Below are 18,398 nucleotides of genomic sequence, written 5' to 3' on the forward strand. Positions count from 1 at the left end.
ACTGCAGTTTTCAGAAACTAGAAGTAGTCTGGATAGCAAAGTTTAAAAGAATAAGTTGAACAAGATTGACTATCAATTGAAAAAGACTGGGGCTTCCCTGGTGGCTCAGTGGTAAAGAATCCACATGCCAATGCAGGAGACACGGGTTTGATCCTGATGGGAGAAGATTCCACAGACGGCAGAGCAACTAAACCCATGTGCTGCAACTATTGAGCCTGTGCTCTAGAGCCTAGGAGGTGCAACTATAGAGCCTCTTTGCCCCAACTACTGAAGCCCGAGTGCTGTAGAGCCTGTGCTCTGCAACAAGAGAAGCCCCTGCTCGCTGCAACTAGAGAAAGCTCATGCACAGCAATGAAGATCCAGCACAGACAAAACTAAATAATAAAATGATTAAAAAAAGAGTGACTTTAGCAAACTATAAAGTGTACATATGTTAATTACTTATGCACATAATCATATTTTTATTAATTTCATAGTGATGTTAGAAGGTTATACAGGTAAAACTGCTTTGTCAACTAGAAAAAAATTATACAAATATTAATTATTTAAGGATATTTTAGCATTTAGTATCAGATCATGGAAATTTATTCCCTTAAATCCATGGTGTATGAAACATACATACCTTTTCAATTAATTAATTAGACTGCCTTGGGTGATAGTTGCATCATGTAGGATCTTTCATGGCAGTATATGGACTCTCTAGTTGCAGAACTAGGGCTCAGTAGTTGCAAAGTTCTGACTTAGTTGCTTCCAGGCACGTAGGATCTTAGGTCCTCAGTTCAGTTCAGTTCAGTTCAGTCGCTCAATCATGTCCGACTCTTTGCAACCCCATGGACTGCAGCACATCAGGCCTCCCTGTCCATCACCAACACCTGGAGTTTACTCAAGCTCATGTCCATTGAGTCAGTGATGCCATCCAATCATCTCATCCTCTGTTGTCCCCTTGTCCTCCTGGCTTCAATCTTTCCCAGCATCAGGGTCTTTTCAAATGAGTCAGTTCTTCGTATCAAGTGGCCAAAGTATTGTAGTTTCAGCTTCAGCATCAGTCCTTCCAATGAATATTCAGGTCTGATTTCCTTTAGGATGGACTGGTTGGATCGCCAACTAAGGATCCCAACTTAGTTCTCCAACTAAGGATCAAATCTGAGTCCCCTACATTGAAATCCGGATTGTTAACCACTGGACCAACATGGAAGTCCTCATATATAACTTTTCGAAATATATATATATATGTGTGTGTTTCTAAGTTTCTATTCTTTTTTTCAATTAATATTTCTCAAACACCTAAAATGTTTGAAGAACTGAAGGCAGGGCATTGAAAAAAATCTTTGTACACATGGAGCTTTCTATAGACAATAAACAAACACAATATCCAAAGAGCATAAATACTCTGAAGAAAAATAACTCAGGGTAAGGCAGTAATGAGTGATTTAGCATTGGGAATTACTAAAAATGACATCATGCAACCTTTGTGCACATCTGGTTCTTTAGAAAGTGGAATCTTACTCTCTGTTCTGTTCTTCAGCCTCGTTCTTTTTCTTTGTTCATTCCTCACTGTATTTATGGACATCTTTTCCCATATCAGCACCTGCAGATCCAGGTCATTCTTTTAATGTATTATGTTCTATGGATTACATGGATATTCCACAATTTATCCAGCCAGTACCCTATTGTTGAATAATTACATTATTTACTACAAAAATGGAATCAATAGATTTTTCTAGCATTAACCCATGTTTCTGTAAGATGACTAGATTTATACCTATTGCTCCTTAAATAGGTAGTACCCAAACCTGCTTCCTCACCAGAGCTAATGGTCAAATTTTAAACTTCTGTCTACCTAATAAGGTAATATGATGTGAAGGTAAGTGTCTTTCATGTGATCATTGAAGACTGTACTTCTTTCATAAATTGTTCAACTTTTATTTTTCTATTGGATTTTTATCTTTTAAACACTTATATGTAGAAACTTTGACTATTTAATATAAAACTTTTGTTTTATAGTTTACTAATTTTTTCCTATTTTGTCTGTTGTCTTTTCTTTTTTTCTGGCCACATCATGCTATTTGCAGAATTTTAGTTTCTCGACCAGAGGTTGAACCCAGGCCACCACAGTGAAAACACCAAGTCCTAACCACTGGATCCCCAGTGAATTCCTGTTACATAGGCATTTTTAAAAGTCTTTTTCTTTATGGTTCCTATATTTGGCTCATGCTTAGAATCCCCAAATTATTTAAAATGTATTTTGTATTTTATTGTATTTCTTCCATTACAATTATGGTTATATTTTTAATACTAATTTTTAACTTTTGAAACACCATTTACTACATAATTTATCACTTCTTTATTGAGTTGACTTGCCACTCCCTTATAACTAAATAGGTACAAGTTTAATTTATTTGGATATTCTATTTTCTTCCAAAGATCTATTTGTCCCAGTATTTGTATTTCTTTAATTTCAATAATTTTATAGAGTATCTTGATATCTGGTAGGGCCAGTCTCTCCCAAATAACTCTTCTTTTCCTCAATTTTCTTTATTGTTCCTAGGCATTTATTTTTCTAGATGAACTTTATTCTCAAACTTTCAAGTTTCCCACAAAGAAATATTAAGATGTATTTGTCAGCTAAATATTTATTTATTTACTCATGGCTGTGCCATGCAGCTTGCAGGACCTTAGTTTCCTGACCAGGGGTCAAACCCAGACCCTTGAACTCCCTGAACTTCTCTGGTGGTCCAGTGGCTAAGACTCCCAGTGCAGGGAGCCCAAGTTTCATTTCTGGTCAGGGAACTAGATCCTACATGCCACAACTAGAGTTTGCATCACACAACTAAAAAATATCTCACATGCTGAAACTAAGACCTGACATAGCCAAATTAATAAATAAATCTTAAGGAAAAAAAGAAAAACCAGGCTCTTGGCAGTGAAAGCATGGAGTCCCCAGAGTGCCAGGGAATTCCCATTTGTTGGTTAATTTTATTTATTTTTATTTATTTATTTTTTTTTTGTTGGTTAATTTTAAAAGAAATTGCACTCTAGTAAATGTGAAATGTCATGAGACAGGGTAAGATATAACAAACAGAAAGGAGGAAGCACATGACATTTTTTTGTGATTTGGTTTGCATACCTGGAAAACCTACAAGAGCTAATTAAAAGCATCTAGACACAGGGGACAGATACACATACATTCAATACAATAATATCTCGCTTTTTCAATGGTAAGACAGGACAGTGTAGCTTTTTCCCATTGAGGCCCATGGGCTTGTGAGCCTCTCAATTTTGTCCATAGGGCCCAGGCTAAAATTCAGACACTAAGTATTATAAACCTTGATGGGTAGGAGCTGAAAAAAAGAACTCTTGTGAAAGCTGCAAGTAATTTCTACTGGCAGGAATGAATAGGAGGAAAGGAGGGAAGAATGGGCAAGATGGAGGTAGGGCATTAAGAGACACAAACTATTATGTGTAAGATAAGTTACAAGAATATATTATACAACATGGGGAATATAGTAAATACTTGTAAATACAAAAGGAATATAACGTTTAAAATTTGTGAATCACTATACTGTACACCTGTAACATGTAATATTGTGTATCAACTATACTTCAATTTAAAAAATTTAAAAATTAATACCAAGACTTAAGCAGACTATTCTTTTACTCTAGGAAAGCTTCTGTCAAGTGTCTTCCAGTTATGTAACACATGGGAAAAGATGGATGTAAAAGTCATGTGCTGGAGAGAGATTTGCATCTCTCTGAACTGACTTGGTTTTGGTCAGGATGGTTGTTTCCTGCCCTGATGGTAAGCATCTGTGGTTAGAGAGCTGAGTGCAGAAAACGAACAGGCAAACTATACAGTCCACAGGGCCCTGTCCTTAGAAAAATGTCACACTTGGGTTAATGCTCTGCTATTGCAGTCTTGAAACTTTGAAAAAAATTATATATTTATTTTTTGGCCGCACTGGGTCTTCACTGCTGTAAGTGGGCTTTCTCTAGTTGTGGTACACGGGCTTAGTTGCACCATGGTATGTGGAATCTCCCGGACCGGGGATGGAACCTGTGTCCCTTGCATTGGCAGGCAGATTCTTAACTATTGGACCACCAGGGAAGTCCTTAAATTCTTAATAACTTTTGAACAGTGCACATTTTAATTTTGCCCTGGGTCCTATACAATATAGAGCTGATCTGGCACCAGAAGTTGATGAAAGTGTTTTCGTACAAGACTGTGAGACTAACCACAATGGAAACTAGCTCCACCAGGATGAGAAGAGGGGAGAGAATGGATACACTTTTAAGTTTTTTGCCCTTTCATTATACTTTACAACTAGTTATTTTAACTATTCAGGAAATTTTAGTGTTGTAAGATCGGACCCTGGTGCAAAATCAAATGTGGGTTCTTCCTAACATGCTTTTGCATACAACAAAAAGAGCTCTTCTCCTTCCAGTTGGACAAGAGAATTTGACTAACTTGGCTAAATAAGGGGGAGGTTCAGAAAAGGAGACGATTTGTTTTGTAAAGGGGAATGATCATGCAAGGGGATTGGTGGAAGGGCATCCATCAGATATGAAGCTCTGGTTCTCCAAATGAAAAAGCTCTTTTCTTCAAAAAAAAAAAAATAGAATTCCATTCACCTCTGGGTTTGGGGGTGAGAGTGGTACCTAAGGCCCCCCGGAAAGGGGTAAAAGCTACATTCCTTGATTATTTCCACTTTCCAAGAAGGCTTGAAAACTAAATCCTTGGGCCTTGATGCAGTGCCTTACGGTGATATAAAGCTGTGTGCTTGTGAGGCCAGGATTTGCTGATTTGTTGTTGTTGTTCAGCTGCTAATCATATCTGATTCTTTGTGACCTCATGGACTGTAGCACGCCAGGCTCCTCTGTCCTCTACCATCTCCCAGAGTTTGCTCAAATTCAAGTCCCTTGAGTCAGTGATGCTACCTAACCATCTTATCCTCTGCCTCCTCTTTTTCCTTTTGCCTTCACTCCTTCCCATCATCAGGGTTTTTTCCAATGAGTCAGCTCTTCTCATCAGGTAGTCAAAGTATTAGAGCTTCAGCTTCAGCAACAGTCCTGATGAATACTCAGGGTTGATTTCCTTTAGGATCGACTGGCTTGATCCTGCAGTCCAAGACTCTAAAGAGTCTTTTCCAGCACCACAATTCAAAATGAAGAATTCTTTGGCACTCAGCCTTCTTTATGGCCCAACTCTCCACATCTGTACATGAGTACTGGAAAAACCATAGCTTTGACTATATGGACCTTTCTCAGCAAAGTAATATCTCTGCTTTTTAGCACACTGTCTAGGTTTGTTGTAGCTTTCCTTCCAAGGAGCAAGCATCTTTTAATTTCATGGCTACAGTCACAATCTGCAGTGATTTTGAAGCCCAGGAAAATAAAATCTGTCACTGCTTCCGCTTTTCCCTCTTCTACTTGCCATTAGGTGATGGGACCAGATACCATGGTTTTAGTTTTTCAAATGTTGAGTTTTTAGTGTGCTTTTCACTCTCCTCTTTCACCTTTATCAAGAGGCTCTTTAGTTCCTCTTCATTTTCTGCCATTAGGGTAGTATGGTCTGCATATCTGAGGTTATTGCTATTTCTCTTGGCCATTTTGACTTCAGCTTATGATTCATCCAGTCTGGCATTTCACATGATCTACCCTGCATAGCAGTTAAATAAGCAGGGTGACAATATACAGTCTAGATGTACTCCTTTCCCAGTTTTGAACCAGCTCATTGTTCCATGTCCATTTCTAACAGGTAAGATGCTCTGGTATTCTCACCTCTTTTAAGAATTTTCCACAGTTTGTTGTGATCCACATAGTACAAGGCTTTAGCGTAGTCATTGAAGCAGAAGTAGATGTTTTTCTGGAAGTCCTTTGCTTTATCCGTGATCCAACAAATGTTGACAATTTGATCTCTTGTTCCTCTGCCTCTTTGAAACTCAGCTTGTACATCTTGAAGTTCTCAGTTCACATCCTGCTGAAGCCTAGCTTGAAGGATTTTGAGCATGTCCTTGATAGAATGTCAACTGAGTGAATTGTATTGTAAACATTCCTTGACATTGCCCTTCTTTGGAATTGGAATGAAAACTGACTTTTTGCTGGTTTAGGAGAGACTAAAGTTGATATGCTAAGAGAAATAGAGAAGAGAGACAGAAAAAGACCTACCTAGACTTGTCTTTTCCTTTGATTCTTTTGGTTATCACAGCCTTCCTTTAGTAAACCTCTTTTGTGATTCAGATCGTTTAAGTGGAGATTCTGTGTCTTGCCTCCAAAGGATCCCCATTTTACAGATTAGGGGACTGAAACTCAGACATTTTTATTAAATGATTTATCTAAGGCTCAGTGCCCTGAGCTTTTTCCATTACACAACCTTTCTTCCCTTCTCACCAGTTTTGTTTATAGTCAGCCCTCTTTATCTGCAGTTCGGGCATCTATAGAGTCACCATAGAACACAAATATTTGGGGGAAAAAAAATCCCAGAAAGTTCCCAAAAGCAAAACTTGAATTCGCACTGGCAACTCTTCACATAGCATTTACATCGTGTTAGCTATTATAAGTAATCTAGAGATGATTTAAAGTATACAGAAGGCTGTGTATAGGTTTTATGCAAATGCTATATAAGTTTGTATAAGCTACCTAAGCATCTACAGATTTTTTGGGGGGGGAGTTGGGGGAAGCAGGGAAGTGTCCTCAGAGAACCAATTCCCTGAGGATACAGAGGGGTGACTGTATTTTGAGATAACATAGAAGGAATTCCCTTAATCTTTCAGGATTCCATTGCAAGAAACACAAAATAAAACTTTGGCTAAGTAAACCAAGAATTTATTAATAGCTTATGGCTAGCTCATAATTTAGAAGTAGGAAATGCACACCCAGCCTTGTGAAACCTTGAACCAGAAAGTCCAGATCTTAGTCATAGAAACACGTGTGCCACCTCTTTAGGCAGATGATCAGGTCCAACCCCTGTGTGCTTAATATCAACAGTGAAGTTCCCTGGTAGGAGTCTGCTTGGCTTCTTACTGAGATGTGCCCATCCCTCTGGTCAGGGGAAGGATCCCACAGTTAGCAGTCTCCAGAATGAGGAAGATCAGAGGAGTACTTTAAGGAATGAATGCTGAGCAGAAAAAACAAAAGCTGTATATCCCGTAACAGGACCTCTTGATAAGATCTTTCCATGTAAAATTTTCACATGTAGATAGTGGTGGGAGAAGTAACAGTGTTTTACAAAGGCCTACAAGTGGCCAAACATTTAGAAATGTCATATAGCAAAAACAACAACAAAAAATCATCTCAGATCTCCCTTTTCTGGTAAGGATGATAAACTTCTGTGCTCTAAATCCACATATTTCAATTGTGAGGTCAGATTATGATAGTTAATTTATTAAAATTCATATGAAATTTGGAATGATGATCTAATATTTCTTCCAGACGTATTCCCATTCATCAAATGTCCCTGGCTGCCTATCCCCTCTACATGCAGCTTTTGTGCCATGTGCCTCCTGAGGGAAAAATGAGTTTATCCTAGTTTGAGCTCAAGTCTTGAAACCACACCTCTCCTGCCGTTATTAAAACACAAAAGATGTATTTTCACTGTGGAAAAACTTAAAAATAGAGATAAAGAGGAAACAATATATATTACTTTTCATTATGTACAGACAGAGATGTTTGAGGTTTTCTTTTGAGAAAGGCAGACATTTCTTATATGTACAACTGAATCTTAGGTAATTATAACACATTGTAAAATATTACAGACAATAGATTTCTGGAGAATTTTAAATTGACCCAAACAGCATTATTGGGCTTCCTGGGTGACTCAGCAGTAAAGAATTTGTGAGAGCATGGCAACCCACTCCAGTATTCTCACCTGAAAAGTCCCATGGGGACTCTTTGGGACCCCCATGGGGTCGCAAAGAGTTGAATATGACTGAAGTGACTGAGCATGGGATAACATGTGCTTAGTAGATCTTTGCTTCTTTTATTTATTTATTTTTAAGCAACTACATGTATTGAGTGTCAGACAATGTGCTAGGCCTCTGTATGTAGTATTTTTAAAAGATGAGATATAATTTACCAACAAAAAATGCAAGGGTTTAAACCATATGAATTTGATGAATTTTAACACATGTATACACTCACGAAACCACAGAAGACGCAACCACCACCTCAATCAAGATACAGTATATTCTCTCCATGTTTGATTTATCCAATGGCAACCCACTCCAGTGTTCTTGCCTGGAGAATCCCAGGGACGTGGGCTTCACTTTCACTTTTCACTTTCATGCACTGAAGAAGGAAATGGCAACCCACTCCAATGTTCTTGCCTGGAGAATCCCAGGGACGGGGGAGCCTGGTGGGCTGCGGTCTATGGGGTCGCACAGAATCGGACACGACTGAAGCGACTTAGTAGCAGCAGCAGCAGCAGTCATGTACAAGAGGTATAAATAGTAAGAGTTCCACCATCACCGTCTGTCCATCTGGAATAGAACAAAGGTGTCTGTTTTCCTATTTCACGGTATCCACATAACTCTTTTCCCCATTTCTTGGCTGTTAGTGGGAGGATGGGCTCCTAAGTGTAGAATTCTGATAATTCCTTTTAGCTATTTCCGTTTCCCTGTAAAATATATTTATTTTTTGAAAATTTGAGTTTCACATAGACCCATTTTCTCTATTCAGCCTAGATACAATTATTTCCTAAGTTTTTGACTTTTAAAGAAAAGTTTTACTTCTGGTAAATGTAAAAAATATGGAAAAACAGAATTTACTTTTAGGTCCTTAAGTGTATATAAATTAAACATTTGTTAAAATTTAGTGTTGTCTATGAATGTGTATCTTCAGGTTTAAAAAGCATAAAGCAAAAAAAAAAAAAAAAAAAAAAAAAAGCATAAAGCAGGTAATATTTTATCATACCAAACACTCCTTTCTATGATAGATAAAACAATTGAAAAAAGCTTTGCTTATGTTTTTCCAGGTTACCAGTGCTATTAGTGAAAAAACTCAAGCTGGCCAAACTACTTACAATAAATACCTCTAAATCATTTTTCATTAGAATGCTAATCGGAAAAATACTAAATCAAGATTCAGTTTATGTGGTGTGTAATGCAAAAAAGAAAACAATAATTACACTTTGTTTTATGAATAATAGCGGCAAGTAGCCTCTCTGCAAAAAAAGCAGATACATCCTAAGAGCAGTTACATTTTTTGTGAGAAGCATTTTATATAGCACCACTTCAAGACAGGCTCTGGAGTTGTCAACAGATCCTTTTCTTGTGCTTGCCATAAGTAACTTTGCTATAAAGATTTTCTTTTTGCATCATCTGGTTTTTATCAATCTTTTGAGAATTTGGAAAATTTGAATTGACTTCAGACATTGTTCCCAGGTGGCGCTAGTGGTATAGAGAACACACCTGTGATGCAGGAGATGCAAAAGGTGCAAGTTTGATCCCTGGGGCAGGAAGATACCCTGGAGAAGGAAATGGCAACCCATTCTAGTATTCTTGCCTGGAGAATCCCATGGACAGAGGAGCCTGGTAGGCTACAGGTTACAAACAGTCAGACACGACCTAAGCGACTCAGCATGCATGTACCAGATATTGTAAAGATTTGCTTTACATTTCCAAGTATGACCAGTATTTGTAAATCTTGTCCATTTCAGGTATTATGCCTTTGCAATCACTACATGTTGGAGCAGTATTTTTTTTTGTGACACAACATTTATGTTCTGTCTCTGCATTTTAAAAATACTAACTACAGGGAGTTCCCTGGTGGTCCAGTGGGTTAGGATTTGGCACTTTTAACTGCTATCACCCAAGTTAATTTCCTGGTCTGGGAACCGAGATCCTGCAAGCCACAGGGCATGGCCAAAAAATTATATATATATATATATATATATATATATATATATATATATATGTATGTATGTATATACTATTCTGTTTCTCTTCCATTCTCTACAGTGAAATTTCATGAAGCCATTTAAAAATAGATGTCATGAAGGGTTTTATTTTTGGAGGTATATTATATTGACACATTATATTCTTTTAGGTGTACAACATAATGATTTGTTATTTTTACATATTGCAAAATGATCACCCTAGTAAGTCTGGTTAGCATCCATATGAAGGGGTTTTTATCATTGGTAAGTCATCAGAGTGAATCTTTTTTTTCTTTTTGGCTGTGCCGAGCAGCTTGTAGGATATCAGTTTCCTGACCAGGGATTAAACCTGGGCCACAGCAGTGCAAACCTGAAATCCTAACCACTAGGCCACCAGGGAACTCCCTTTAAAGTGAATTTTAATCCCAGGAATATTTACATGAAGATATTTACTGCATTTAGAAGGTCGGTTTTATTTATTTATTTTTTTGCTTGTTCAATAAGTTTATTATTGTCTTATCTGAAAAATCTTGATGGAAAATTGTGGTTTGGTTTAACTCTCAGCAGCTCATTCTTGAGCTCTAAGGAAGCTTGCCTTCTTCTGAGCTACCCGATCTTTCTTCTGGGCAAGTAACATTTTGGGATGGTTCCACCTCTTCTTTTTAACTTTTTTCTTAGGCTTCTTCTCATACACTGGATTCTCTCCTATTGCAGCATGAGCTTTCTTATACATCTCCTCCATCATGTCTGGAGTTACATTGTTCTGTATGTACTGAAAGAATTGTTTCTTGTAAGCATCTTCATCTTCTTCAATCAGGTAACGCGTGTAATCTGCAACGTTTTGCCCCATGATGTGCTTTCGGTGTACCTCAGCACTGAACTCTTTGCTTTCTGAATCATAACCAGGGAACCGTTTGGTACTGTGAGGGATAGACAAGCCTCCATCGACACCTCCCTTAGGGCCCCAAAAACTTTATTCCCGGTAGTAGTTCTGGCAAGTCCTGCATCCAAGTAACAGGTGAAGGCACCAAGTTGACCATCAATGCTTTCCACACTGTATTCATCTCCAGTCACCTCGACTTGGCCTTCGTAAATTTTGTCCATAACAAACCTATTAAGAAGCCTGTGGGCCAGCAGCAGGCCAGTACAATATGCTGCAGCATAATTTGTCAGGCCAACCTTCACACCATATTTTGGGAGTTCGTGAGCATAAGCTCAACAAACTATCATTTCTCCTTCTATACGGGCATAAGCAATCTGACAAATGATATCTCTGTTCATTACACGAACAATCATTCTGTATTTAGGTGTGTTGTACTTATTTTTATCTTGGATTACCAATCGTTTCCGAGCATAGTAGTCAGTTTTTCCCTCTTGCTTCTTCTGAATTTCATTTGGTATCTCTTGAAGTAGACCTTGTTCTTGACAACTTTAACAAACCGCATCCTGTGGAACAGAACCCCAACTCCGCAGCTTGCCACAGAGCTGCAGAACCAGCATGGCTCCAGGGGGGAAAAAGCAGAAAGTCAGTTTTAAATGTGGTAGATTTATTAGTCAGAGATACTCAAGTTGCAAGTGACAGAAACCAATATCAAAATAACCTTTGCAAAGAAGGAGATGAAGGGATAAATACTGGGGGCAGCGAGAGCAGGGCAGCTCTAGGCATACAGGCTTAGAACCCGGAATGTGATGCCTTTTGCCCAGACAACCTAGTTTCTACTTTTTTCTGAGTAGTAGCCTCCTTCCTTCAGACATCTTTCCACGGGTGTGAATATGGCTAATGGAACCTTGAGAACACATTCTTACAATTCCAGAGCCTGTCAAAGACCAAAACCAAACAAATAAGCAAACTGGTTTTATTTAGTTCACTGCATCAGGGCAAGCACTTTTGCCTGGAGACTTTTATAGGGTGACAGCTTATAGGTGGGGTGATTGTAGTTGGAATTGTTGTTGTGATCAAGGGGTCTTAGTCAGTCTGAACGGCAAATATTTGTGTGTAGCTAAGTTTCAGATTATCACTTAGGAGGACATGAATGGGAATTTGGAAAGGTTGTGTCTGGACTTACTGTAGGTAACAAGGAGGTCACTGTGAATCTTATTTAAGTTACATGTTCTTTGCAGTAAGCTGGAACATGAGAGGGTGCGGGGGATTTCTTAAGTTTTCCATCTTAAGTTTTCCAGGAAAATAGGGCTTAGGTAAACGTTCCACATTTTCAAGAGAGAGAAGAAACTTTGCCACTGACTACATGAGATACAACATGAGATACATCTCTGGGAAGAGTGCCTTGTGCACGGTCATGTGGTCATCTGGCTAGCTCTGGTTCAGTCTTTGTGGCCCAGTGGGAGGAAGTGCTGTGAGTGATTCGGCTTGAGTTATGTCCACTCCTACGGTCAGAGTGATGAAGAGAAGGGATGGCAGGCAGATAGAGAAAATCGTTCCACAGTTGGCAAACTGTCACAATTCAATGCCAATTGAACTAAATTCTCACTTTTCCTTAACACAGAAGACGACACAAACTTTTGTTTAAAATTAAATAGAGGCACTATAATGATGATACTGGTAAATTACCATGAATTCTTTTCTAGGCTTTTTAACAGGCCGAGGAGTCTCACAGGCTATCCTGCATTTCCTTCCTCAGAAAAACTGCCCCTCGCTCTTTCCAATCTTAATGCTGTAGAACTGAAACAGCAAAAGCCTTTAGTAATATTTCAAATTATTCATTCTGTTTTTGACAGCTTTTCTCATAGTACTTGCCACTTCTCCCATTCTACCTCAAAGTCAGATTTGTCTTAATGTGGGCTTGAGGTCACAGAAATTCTTGTTCCCACCACGGAACAGCTTCAAAGCTTCAAGGTATATGAATCAGTATGGTAAGGAAACAGCCCATTATAATAAGGTTCCAGGGAGATTTGACTTCAAAGAAGCAAATACAGACTAGAAGCCTTAGAATCTAAGGAACATCTAAGAGTTTTGAAACTCTTTATTGCTCCATTTCACCAGACCAACTGCAGATAAAGCACAAAAGCCCCAGACTGAGAAGGATCAGAACTCTAATTTGTAGTTTGTTGTTGTTCTTTAGTCGCTAAGTCGTATGTGACTCTTGTAACCCCATGGACTGTAGCCCACCAGGCTCCTGTGTCCATTGGATTTCCCATGCAGGAATACTGGAGTGGGTTGCCATGTCCTTCTCCAGGGAATCTTCCTGATCCAGGGATTGAACCTGTGTTTCCTGCATTGGCAGGTGGATTCTTTACCACTGAGCCACCAGGTAAGCCCACTTAAAAGACTACCCTACTCTTTTAGCGGTTTAATTGCTCTTAGGTTCCTGCCTTAGGTCATACCTAGATATGATGTTGCATTCCCTTTTTAGGTGCCCACTGGAAATCCCATCACACCAAGTAGCTCATGATTCTACCAAAGATATATGGGTTGCTGTAAAGGGTGGTCACATTATAGATGACATGACCTCTCTCACTCTCCTTCTGGCAATCAATGACCTCTCTTAACTCCTCGCAGATCCAGTTCCCTCTGCCCTTCTCAACCCCATGGTCCCTGCATGTTACCTTGTGAAGCTCTCTGGAAAGTGAAGTGCATGCCCTCCCCTGTGTATGTTTATTTCAAAGCCCTCCCAAGCCTATCTGGATTCCTCAGTGCTCTAGAATTCTGCAACACATTTTCTTTCACTACATCAGCCCTGTAAGACATCTTGGGGGGTGCCTTTCTAGCTCATAATGACAGTTCTCTGAGACTGGAATTAGTGACCCTATATTCCCAGGTGTGCGGTTTCCGTGGTGGCTCAGTGGTAAAGAATCTGCCTGCCAGTGCAGGAGACTCAGATTTGGTCCCTGGGTCAGAAAGATTCCCTGAAGATGGATATGGCAACCCACTCCAGTATTCTCGTCTGGGAAATCCCATGGACATAGGAGCCTGGTGGGCTACAGTCCATGTGGTTGCAAAAGAGTCAGACATAACTTGGCAGCTAAAACAACAAATTCCCAGGTATATTTGACTGAACCAGCTTTGACCAAGCTGGACCAATTAGGTTCTCTTACCTGGCAATTTTATAGTAGAACTGAAGGTCTTCAGTTTTCATCCTTGCATGGGGCTGGGCTTGAAACATGTGCATTCAGAGCTCCCAGCAGCCAGTTCATGAAGAGAGAGAAATTGGGTCTACAGAGAAAGAAGTGTATTAAGATACTTTTAGCTGCAAGTAATCAAAATCTTAAATCAAAAGGTTTTATACTTGCCTGAGTGTGTCTATAAGGCTCTCTGTCAATCGTCCCAGTTTCTTTAGTCTATGCTGATGGGCCTGTGTGTTACTAACCACTGTGTGGCACATGCTTAGTAGAGATGTCCTCAGAGGACCCTCCAGTCCCTGATTGTGGGGGTTGGGAGGGGTGGTCCCAGCTCAAGCTCGACCTTCCTTCTCCACTGCTGCCTCTTGTTACATGGCTATTTCCCAGCCAACAGCCTTTATGTGTGAGGTCTGGTGAAACGGTCCAAGTTCAACCGCCTATTTCAAAGTGCAGTAAATCCAGGGGAAATACCTGCTTCCTTGTCACACCATACCACTTCCTGCTTGCTCTCTTTTCTTTTCTTTTGTTCATATTTGCCCTCCTTTGTTCAAAGGGGAAAATTGGCTAGCATGCTGCTTCAGCAAATAGCCAACTAAGGCATGGAGTGGAGGTCTTTCCTCCTCACGGACCACCCTCCAGTCTTTACATGGGTCTCCCTTCTCACTTACTTTCCCTGGAGAGACAGCACCTTCTGTCCCTCTTCTACTGGGAGGAGGAAGTCTCTCCTCATCATGAAGTAATTCTGCATTGCCCAGAAAGTCAGTCACTGTGTGCTCTTTGCTCCTCCTCACTTTACAGAGAGGCCTGGAGAGCTGGAGTGAGGAGGAGGCTGCAAATGTCTAGGCTGTTTTCTGTCTACTCTCTTGGGGAGGTGCCTGGCTCCAGTTACTGGCAATTTTCTTAAGGGCGTAGGTTAGTTCGTACTCTTTTGTTCTCACCTGTAGGCCCTAATCACCAACTCTGGGACAACTGGGAAAAATCTCAGGCACAGCGACAACTATCTCTAATTTCCTTGAGCAATTGCTATGTGTCAGGCAATGTACATTTTATAGTAACCATCTTATTTATGTGTCACATCAGTCCTACAAGGTAGACAATGCATCAAAGCAACTCAATGAGAAAAGGAGTCCTTACAACAAATGGTGCTGGAACAACTGGATTGTGATCTTCCTTGGCCCGTGATGGGGTTATGTCTCAATAAACCTATCGTAAGTTGAAAATATCATAAGTCAAAATGCATTTAATACAACTAACCTACCAAACACCACCACTTAGCATACCCTGAAAGTGTGAAAGTGTTAGTCATTCAGTTGTGTCTGACTTTTTATGACCCCATGGACTGTAGCCCTCAAGGCTCCTCTGTCCATGGAATTCTCCAGGCAAGAATACTCCAGTATTTGATTTATCAGGAATATATTCTTGCATAAGGTTTGAAGTAGTGATCTAAAATTTTCTTCCCAAAAGGTTAGCTAATATCCCAACACCATCCCTCCCGCACTATCATGAAATGCCATGTATCCTATACTGAATTCTCATACTAGGATTTGTTTCTGGAATTCTACTTCTGTTTGTCCATGTCTTTTCTGCTACAGGATCACAGTTGTAATTATTACTGCTTCATTATACTGTGTTCCCTCTTGTAGTTCTGACATGACGGCTCTGCTACCGGCAACCACTCCTTTAGTCAAGAGAGAGAGGCAGGCAGGGCAAGTGCCCAGCCTTGATTCACAAGTACCAGCAACTCTCAAATATTGCAGTGCTTTAGGAAATTCCATTGAAGATTTTAGAGAAAGGCACTCACATAAGGAATCTGAAAATAAAGCCTGAGTGGTGTGTGCTTGTGATTGAGGAAGGTGGGGTGGTGGGGTGCTCATTCATGAACTTCCACTCCATCATGTAATTTTACTTTCTGTTCATTTACATGGAGATGCCAATTGCCACTGTATCCTCTCTGGTGTGGAAGAGGATTTTACTTTTAGAGAAGTAAATGTCACTCCACTGACATTCTAAATGATTGGAAGAGAACTTTTAGCATGGTAGGGCCTTCTTGGGGCCCTGGGTCTCATCTCATTTAGGGGTAAGATGATATGCCAAAGACAAGTATGCTACTACTTCCTGACTTCTTCCAAGTGCTAATATTATTGGAATAAAAACAAGATATCCCAAGCTCTGCTCACTGTCACAGACCATTGAACCAAGTAAGGATATTAGGTTGAGATCTTTAAGGTCATTGTTTTTTTTTCAAAAGTAAACTTTGCCTTCAGTGGAAATGGCACACAATATAACCATATTTAATAGACTAAATAGTATTCCTAAAGGGCCTGTCATCCAGTTCTGAAGAATGACTTATTAAGCACATTTTTACTCTTTGCAGGTACCCAATTCTTTCAAAGCATTTCAAGAATACATAAAGTACATATCATGGTTTCGTTTCATAGTACCTCCATAGTGGAAACTTCTGGTTACCCTTTTTTTCAGACTTGTCTTTGTCTTGCCTGAAAGAGAAACTCTGATGCTTTCAGTGAACTCAAGTCATCCCTTCTCTTGTTTCAGCCTGCTGTTGCTATTGCTGCTGCCTTTGGCCTTGGGGATGGATTCCTGTGCCAGTGCCAGGAAAACTTGTTAGTCATTCTCCTCTGAGTTAGGGTTTGCACTGCTGGTGTTCGAGTGTCAAACTGTAATCGTCTGTGATATATTTAGAATTTGAACTCACATTGCATTTGAACATTTGCTGCATGTCCACAAGAAAATAAATGGTTGTCCTTTAGTTGTGAAGCCATGCCTGGGCAGAATGCCACATAAAATTGTTCATAATAACACTGTTTATAGTAACACTGATTCTTTATCAAATTATAAATATTCACACTTCAGATTCCTCTTCAATCAGGAAATCTGAAAAGCGAATCATTATCATGGGGCCCAGGGCCTTTTAAAATCATTGTCCTTGAGTCTTAAAGCAAGAAGCAAAGAGCATTCTGTCCTGAGACAAAGGAGCTGTATTTAGCTGAAGGGAAACCAGCATAGGATACACTGAGTCCTGATGAATTTGATACTTTAAATGAAAAATGATAAAAAGAGTTTAGCAATTTGTAGATGAGAGATGCCAGCTGCTACTATGGCAGGATAGCTCCCTGCTTCGGGGGGGGCGGGGTCCCTCTGTACTCAGGAACAGGACAAGCCAGAGCCAAACTGGACTGAGCAGGTCAGAGTCATGTTTCTGTCCTAAGTGGACCAGACCAACAGGCTGGACTTTGGGGTGGAGTTGGAATGTCAGCTGCTAGAGGTGGAAGGCGGCTGAATCTGGGGCTAGTTGAGGAGAGGGTGGAGTTTATTAGGTAAGGAGATTGTGAGTCACGTCAGGAGAATTATCAGTGACCAAGGGAACTAGATGAAGGGGTTAAATTTTCCTGATGGTATCAGCTTGGTGGCCTGGAGAAATCTGTGTAAGTGTATCCAGCATTTTAAGATTATAAAGAGGGAAAGAGTTGGGATTGATGATACTGCAGGACGTATGCATAAGAGTAATCAGCCCAAATAAGGGAAAAGAGTGAGACTTTGGGGAAGGACTTCAGAGTGAGAGCATAGTGCTACTATGTAAGCAGACAGTATGATAGAGTGAGGAAGGACGCTAGGATTTCAGCCAATTTGGAGTTAGAAGTGAACTGTAATGGTAGTTTCTATATCAGAAGAGTGTTATGATTAGAAAAATGCTTAAGGGGGAAAAAAAATTGAGAGGCTAAATTGTGCTACGTGCTCAGATGCTCTGCTGCTGCTACTGCTAAGTCGCTTCAGTCGTGTCCAACTCTTTGCGACTTCATGGACTGTAGCCCACCAGGCTCCTCTGTCCATGGATTTCCCAGGCATGAATACTGGAGTGTGTTGCCATTTCCTCCTTCAGGGAAATTGTGCTATACTACTCTTCATACTTATGCTTGTTGTATCTCCATTTGTACTTAAAATTAAACAATGTTTAAACAGGTTTATCTTAGGCTTTCTCAGAGCCTGTAAAATGACATTATTAACCTCAATATCTCATGGCATGCAGCTTGGGAAAGGCTGGTTTAACCGAATATTAAAAAGTGAGTGAGTGAAAGTCTCTTAGTTGTGTCTGACTCTTTGTGACCCCATGGACTGTAGCCTACCAGGCTCCTCTATCTATGGGATTCTCCAGGCAAGAAAAACACTGAAAGTAAGGAAAGTCTTCCAAAAGGTCTATAGTGAATGACTCTAGATGAATTAATTTCTCTTAATCTTTTGTAGCCTGGAGTCCTGCAGTCCATGGGGTTGAGAAAAGAGTCCTACACAACTTAGTGACTGAAAAACAACAATTCTTTTATTTTGCATATTTACTCCAATGCTTCCTGGTGGCTCAGATGGTAAAGAATCTGCCTGCAATACAGGAGACATGGGTTTGATCCCTACGTTTGGAAGAGCCCCCGGAGAAGGAAAT

General features: G+C 39.9%; 1 long non-coding RNA gene and 1 pseudogene across 1 annotated transcript; both read right to left on the minus strand.

The window, feature by feature from the left end:
• Positions 1-6,975: 6,975 nt before the first annotated feature.
• Positions 6,976-14,721, minus strand: LOC138988647 (uncharacterized). Its single transcript, XR_011464919.1, has 3 exons — positions 14,617-14,721; positions 13,925-14,042; positions 6,976-8,474 (listed from the first exon to the last, which is right to left on the minus strand). It is a non-coding gene; the product is annotated as an uncharacterized lncRNA (long non-coding RNA).
• LOC102267754 (large ribosomal subunit protein uL18 pseudogene) lies at positions 10,364-11,316 on the minus strand (annotated as a pseudogene).
• Positions 14,722-18,398: the final 3,677 nt, after the last annotated feature.

This window comes from Bos mutus, chromosome 7, assembly GCF_027580195.1.
Source record: "Bos mutus isolate GX-2022 chromosome 7, NWIPB_WYAK_1.1, whole genome shotgun sequence".
NCBI classification, from domain to species: domain Eukaryota; kingdom Metazoa; phylum Chordata; class Mammalia; order Artiodactyla; family Bovidae; genus Bos; species Bos mutus.